We start from the raw sequence: 7,373 nt of genomic DNA, 5'->3' as shown, positions 1-7,373 counted from the left end.
AAAACTATTATTGCTGAAATAACCACTTCCTTTTGTGACTAGAGTCTATTACTTCATGTGGCACACATCAGAGGGCATGATAGGTCACCAAAATGATCCTGAAGTGTGTCAGGCTTTTCAGTCCCAAGATAGAAGGGGGGGAGAATTTCTGCAGTTAAGAAAATAGCCTTGCCGAACTCCCCCCCCCCCCCACCCCCTTTATTCTAAAGTTTGCCAGGCCTTGCAGTCCCAAGATAGAATAGGGGGGGGGGGGGGTCGGCAAGCAATAAAATGGCCTTGCCTAACCCCCCCCTTCTAATTTCCTTAATTTTGTGGCTAGTCAAATACTTTCTGTGGCACACATCAGTCAAATACTTTCTATAGAACAAACTTCACATCAGGATAGGCAACCGAAATTAATAATTAATGTATGTGTGTTATCTTAATTAAACATAGAGGAGGGAGTAGGCAAGCATTTCAGAACAACTACTAGATGAATAAGACATGGGAGAGATCACGAATTTTGGTAAAGATATTTATTTATAGACTAACACACTTGAAACAAATAGCCAAACCGAAAATTGCAGACATTATTAGTGCCTCCCCGGCGATCAAACCGACATGATAAAATAAAATGAAACGCAGTTTAAAACGTGATCAGAAATCTCAAATAGCAAGCAAGTCGCAGCAATGAAGAATTGAGTGCGTGCGCGTTCAAGCAAGTCGCAGCAATGAAAAAGTAAGTGCGTGCGCGTTCACGCGAAGGAGGGGGAGTGAATTCTGGCAGTGGGGAGCTTTTCGGCACAGCACCGGTATTGGCAACGTCATACCGAAGAGGAAAATCAGGTGAGTTTTTTTAGGATTGGACAGTTAACGTTTGCATGTTGATTGAGTCTTAGTTATTAGCGAGTTCTATGAAGATGTCGTGCAAAAAAAAATAATTATATTAAAACCATGAAATAGTACAACCGGTCCTATTTTTTTTTGTAACAAACTTCTGTATGTCAATCCAAAGAATTCTGTTTTGGAATTAATTAATTAATATTCTTTCAGGGTTATTTAAATTTTATCAAGGAATTCCCCATATGAGAGTAGATATCCATCCTCATTCAGTAACTGACCAACCAAAAAATTTTATTCTCAAACCAGTTACGAAAAAAAATAACATCTTAGCTAAAATTGCCGGCTTATGGAATTTGGCCAACTTTACTGTGATTTTATCAACATCAAAATTACATTGAAGCAAACATTCTAAACCACCACCAGAGTCAAATAAATACTTAGCGAAGACATTTCAAATACTGCTCTTGTTCTTTAACATACTTCAGAATCCAATTTATTTTTAAAAGTATAATTTAGAGTATTGAAATCTAAAACCTCAAGACCTCCTTGTTCTTGGATATTAGTGAGAATATCTTTTCGTAGATAGTGAGGCTTGTTCCTCAGAAAATGATAAAGAATCTTATCTAAGTCCTTTATAATTTTAGGGGGTAAGTCAAGTGATAACGAGACATAAACCGATCTGGATAACCCTTCAGCTTTGGATAATAAAACCCGACCGTATTACGAAATATCTCTCATCAACCAGAGGTTCAATTTTTTTCTTTGTTTTCTCATAAGTAACCTTATCTTTAATTGGGATGCCATAAACTTCCTGTAAAACACAATCATTGAGTGGAAATAAGACTGACTTATTGATATTAATTTTCAAACCCGAAACTAAGGAAAAGTCTTCAATACAGGAAACTGCTTTAGAAACCTCATTCCTGTCTCTTAAAAATATGGTGGTATCATCAGCCAGTTGACATAGTTTAAATTCATTGCAAAGTGCTGAAACACATTGAAAATCCCCTTTCTTGATATGAAGAGCCATAATTTGAGTAACAAATAAAAATGGTCTAATTGGGCAGCCCTGCCTAATTCCACGGCCAATATCAAATCTATGGGATGTCCCGTGAGATAATTTTACAGAGCTAGTACAACCACTATATCAAGTTTGGACTGCTTTCAAAAATAAGTCACCAAACCCCAAATTACATATTGCTTTGAACATAAACTCATGTTCTACAGTGTCAAAAGCTTTATAAAAATCAACAAACATAAGAAAACTATCATCAAGAATGAGGTCATTATAGTCGATCATATCTATGATCAACCTGATGTTATTACTAATGTGTCGACCATGCATAAAACCAGATTCTTCTTCATCAATTATATGATGCAAGCCTTGTTTCAACCTCTTAGCAAATACAAGGGCAAATAATTTCCCATCATTATTTAACAGGCTAATGGGTCTCCAGTTGTCTATGTAAAGAGTATTCTTATTAGGTTTGGGAATCAAAGTAATTACACCTTTCTTTAAGGAAGCCGGTAACTCCCCTTTTTCTATTTAATCTTGAAACATAGCAATGAAAGGAATCAATTTATCATTGAATGCTTTATTAAACTCGCTTATTAAACCATAATTTCCAGGGGACCTATTGTCCTTAAGGCTTTTAATACAGTCTTTTATCTCAATTTCAGATAACACATCATCACAAAAATCCCTGAAATCATTATCTATCTTCTTAGCAATGTTTGCTACATTGTCTAAGAAAAGATCCATATTGAAAGTTGGCTGGGCTGATGTATACAGATTCTGATAAAACTGGGCAACATGCTGAGATATTTCTTTTGGATTTTCATTGGGAGTATTATTAACCATTAATGTACAGCAGAAAGTAGTTGGTGCCATTGGTGTTAACAGTGGTGATGGGCATTCCGGCTCTTCTCAGTGAGCCGGCTCATTCGGTTCAGCTCACCAAAAAAGAGCCGGCTCTTTTGGCTCCCAAACGGCTCTTAAAATTATTTTTTTCAAGTCAAACAGTTTGCGATAGTTTGACTATGATTGGTGTTAAAACAATTTATTTAAAAATACATTGGTTTGTTATTAAAAAGAATGCTATTAAACATTTGCATTTAAAGTATAACGTTTTAATGTTTATAAACAAAGTGCATATAAATCTAACCTATTTAAACAAATACAATCTGAGCAGCATAATAGAATATTGCACCATATCAAAGAAAAATAAATAACAATTTGCAAAACTGCAGCATCCCACAAATTTTAATAAATGTAAAAAAGAAGGATGCTATTACACATGGGTATTTAAAGTATAACTTTTGAATGTATATAAACAAAGTGCATATAAATGTAATAATTCAAAACTAATACCATCTGAACAACATAATAAAATAATATTGCACCATATCAAAGAAAAATAAATAACAATGTGCAAAACTGCAGCATCCCACTTAAAACATTAAACTGGTCTTTTCTCTCTGTTCTTTTTTGCCATGTTATAACCAGCAGCATACAGCAACGGTGAACATATTTAGCTTTTATGAGAGATTTGTATTCAGAAATGCAAGCTGCTTCACATTTGAGGGCCTGATGCAGTTTCTTCTCTCAGTAATTCTTTTTCCCGTTTTCGAGGAGAGCCTCTCAGAGGGAACAGATGTGACCACTATGCAGAGCCTCCCTGTCATGACTTTAGTAAGCCGTGGGTAGACAGAGGCCTTGTTCAACCACCAGCTCAGAGGATCTGCAGATCTTTAGAGGAGGGGCTTCTCCAAATAGGATCGGACCTCCATTATGGCATCTGCTGAGGGATTCCTTCGTGCTGCATACCCAGTTGCTCTCTCGTCAAACAGTATCTAAACAGCAGACGTTTGTGGCACTACTGCTGGTGCATCTGCTCCATCTGATCCCTCTTCTTCCTGTTGCCCTGGTGCTTGAGCCAGCTGGCTGCTGGGGCTGTCCCTCCCTGCTGCTGAGGTTATTCTTAGAAGAGCCTCATCAATCGCTCTGGCATCACTGAAGGCTAACTTCTTAAACCTGGAGTGGAATAAGTGAAAGGGTTTTCTGGCTCGGAATTGTGTACATTGGATTTAGACTATTGCTATAATTTCTAAAACCTCTGTCCTCCACGATCGAAAATGGCTTGAAATCCGTGCCAATCATTTTAACCAATGCAATATCAATTTGGCCTTGTTTTGCTACAGACATAGACTTTGGCATAAACTGGTCCATAGAAGACTGCGTTGCTGTGGGTTGCGGAGTAGGCCTTCTTGACTGAGTGGATACATCTCCCACGTGTGGAGGTGCTGGCTCCACCACTATCACTAGCAGGACTGCTAGTTTCCCGAAGCTCCATTACAGGTAGCTTCACAGTTGGGTGCACAGTTCACATATTTTTATTTTATTTATTTCACCTTTATTTAACCAGGTAGGCTAGTTGAGAACAAGTTCTCATTTGCAACTGCGACCTGGCCAAGCTGAAGCAAAGCAGTTTGACACATACAACAATGCAGAGTTACACATGGAATAAACAAACATTACAATCAATAATACAGTAGAAAAGGTCTATATACAGTGTGTGCAAATGAGGTAGGATAAGAGAGATACGGCAATAAATAAGCCATGGTGGCGAAGTAATTACAATATAGCAATTAAACACTGGAATGGTAGAATGTGCAGAAGATGAATGTGCAAGTAGAGATACTGGGGTGCAAAGGAGCAAGATAAATAAACACAATATGGGGATGATGTAGATTGGATGGGCTACTTACAGATTAGCAATGTACAGGTGCAGTGGTCTGTGAGCTGCTCTGACAGCTGGTGCTTAAAGCTAGCAAGGGAGGTAAGAGTCTCCAGCTTTAGCGATTTTTGCAGTTCGTTCCAGTCACAGGCAGCAGAGAACTGTAAGGAGAGGCGGCCAAAGGAAGAATTGGCTTTGGGGGTGACCAGTGAGATATACATGCTGGAGCGTGTGCTACGGGTGGGTACTGCTATGGTGACCAGTGAGCTGAGATAAGGCGGGGATTTACCTAGTAGAGACTTGTAGATGACCTGGAGCCAGTGGGTTTGGCGATGAGTATGAAGCGATGGCCAGCCAACGATAGCGTACAGGTCGCAGTGGTGGGTAGTATATGGGGCTTTGGTGACAAAACAGATGGCACTGTGATAGACTGCATCCAATTTGTTGAGTGGAGTGTTGGAGGAAATTTTGTAAATGACATCGCCGAAGTCAAGGATCGGTAGGATGGTCAGTTTTACGAGAGTATGTTTGGCACCATTAGTGAAGGATGCTTTGTTGCGAAATAGGAAGCCGATTCTAGATTTAATTTTGAATTGTAGATGGGCAATTTGACTGACTAGTGGACATTGAGGAGCTTCCTGAGAAAGCTGTCCTAGAGGTAATCAGATCCGAAAGTAATGCTGGAACTGTAAACAGAGATACTGGCCCATACCAGAGAGTCTCCAGAGCGCCCAGAGAAGTGGCCGGATGGCTTTCTGGTGCCATCTTTTTCTTATGATATTGAGCACCTGCTTAGATAGGGAAATACTTGTTATGAGAACTCGAAAGAGCCCAGAAGCATGGCGTTCTTGAGAACATACTGTAGCTAAAGCGAAACACCGTTTCAAGGCCTATCCGAGTGGGGGAGAAATAGGCAAGGCTGCCTAAGTGCTTGTTACCAAGCACCCATGTCTCAAAGAAGCAGGGAGTCGTTCTGGATGGTATGCATGGATGACAAGTCAGAAGCTCAAGATGGGGAACTATCGGACCAAGTTGAGCAGAGCTGGAGTTCCTGAGGTCTCTGTGGATACAGTGAAGAGGAGCATAAACAACCCAGAGATAGAGTCACTCCACTCAAACATCAAGAGACCAAGACGAGGTGAGGTAAACTTCCTGCCATACTTCCCAAGAGGGAAAGACCCAGAGTCTCTTAAGCAGCTGAAACAGCAAATTATCAACAAAGTTTCAAAGACAGAGAGAAATCTAACATTAATAGACAAATCAGGGCAGACAAAATGAGATCATTCTGAAGAGCCGATTTTACGGCGAACTAGACAGACACACTCCCCCGACTGATTGCCTTGTTCAGGCAGAGGGCAGCACTGACATGCCATGCAGCAGAGGCTATGAGAAGTGTCTTAAGGATCTATGATCTCCAGGAAGGTAAAAATGTAATACCACTCTGAGCATTCATTTTATTGTATTCACCATAACAGTGCATGACCATAGACACCTATATTTTAAACTCTACTCTGCACTGTGTGTCACTCTTAAAAGGAGCAACTTGACATGAACACCAGGCTCACTGCTGCCCTTTGTGGTCTCCCCATCTACCTTTGTGAGGAAAGCACTGGAATGTAAGTATTTCCTGCATACAGTCTTAACTGTTAACATCTGAAGTTTGTTCACTTGTATGGTAAAACACTTATATTTATGCATGTTACAGGTGGAGGAAACTGAAGAGCCAGACATTACAGACACACCTGTCGCTCTCCTCACAGTCGTGAGCGAGAGCTAAGCTGATCATGTCCAGTTCAACTCAGCAAGGATTGCTGTTGTGCTAGCTAGAAGGTGACATTGTAATGAATGATGTCCCCAGGTCGGCTGATGCAATTATGTTGTTATTTGGTTTGATTTCTGAGTTATCCCAAGCATCTGATCCACACTTTTGACTTAATAAAAAAAGTCTGATGGGCTTGGATAATGGGAAAATGCTTAAGCCCAAGCTTTTGTCTCTGAAAAAAGACCGATTGAAGCAAGATTAATGATGTATGGGTATTTGCATTTACAGATATTTACCATCACTGAGGTTGTCTCAGACTCATGCCCTTACATGGCTGCAAGGCCTTTCTCGTAGATACATCTTTAATGTGTGGCTCCACATTGTCTCATCATTGTCTCCACTTTTATCTCCCTCACCAACCTCAAACATGTGCTATCTGAGCAGCTAACCGATCGCTGCAGCTGTACATAGTCTATTGGTAAATAGCCCACCCATTTTCACCTACCTCATCCCCATACTGTTTTTATTTATTTACTTTTCTGCTCTTTTGCACACCAATATCTCTACCTGTACATGACCATCTGATCATTTATCACTCCAGTGCTAATCTGCAAAATTGTAATTATTCGCCTACCTCCTCATGCCTTTTGCACACAATGTATATAGACTCCCCCTTTTTTGTACTGTGTTATTGACTTGTTAATTGTTTACTCCATGTGTAACTCTGTGTTGTCTGTTCACACTGCTAAGCTTTATCTTGGCCAGGTCGCAGTTGCAAATGAGAACTTGTTCTCAACTAGCCTACCTGGTTAAATAAAGGTGAAATAAAAAAATAAAATAAAAAATTAATCGCAGCATAGCCTCACATAGACCGTTTTTCCACTCGAAAACCCTACATTCTTTAGAAGTTGTAAATGTTTTCCTTTCATTGTCATTTGACATAAACCAGGTCCAGTGGATGTTATTTTTGACTAGGCAAATGTTTTAGCTGTTCTGCCCTTCAGTAGAACTCAATAGAAAGAGAGATGGCTCTTTCTGTACTGCCGCTGTCA

At 39.8% G+C, this 7,373-nt stretch overlaps 1 long non-coding RNA gene across 2 annotated transcripts; it reads left to right on the top strand.

Moving 5' to 3' along the window:
- Positions 1 to 523: 523 nt before the first annotated feature.
- LOC135504770 (uncharacterized) lies at positions 524 to 7,135 on the top strand. Of its 2 annotated transcripts, XR_010450173.1 has the most exons (4): positions 524 to 825; positions 3,458 to 5,981; positions 6,096 to 6,175; positions 6,265 to 7,135. It is a non-coding gene; the product is annotated as an uncharacterized LOC135504770 (long non-coding RNA). The 2 variants fall into 2 exon arrangements; XR_010450172.1 differs by having other exon boundaries at positions 524 to 5,981.
- Positions 7,136 to 7,373: the final 238 nt, after the last annotated feature.

The sequence above is a fragment of the Oncorhynchus masou genome, chromosome 18 (genome assembly GCF_036934945.1).
Source record: "Oncorhynchus masou masou isolate Uvic2021 chromosome 18, UVic_Omas_1.1, whole genome shotgun sequence".
In the NCBI taxonomy this organism is placed as follows: Eukaryota; Metazoa; Chordata; class Actinopteri; order Salmoniformes; family Salmonidae; genus Oncorhynchus; species Oncorhynchus masou.
This window is presented reverse-complemented; position numbering and strand designations above follow the sequence as displayed.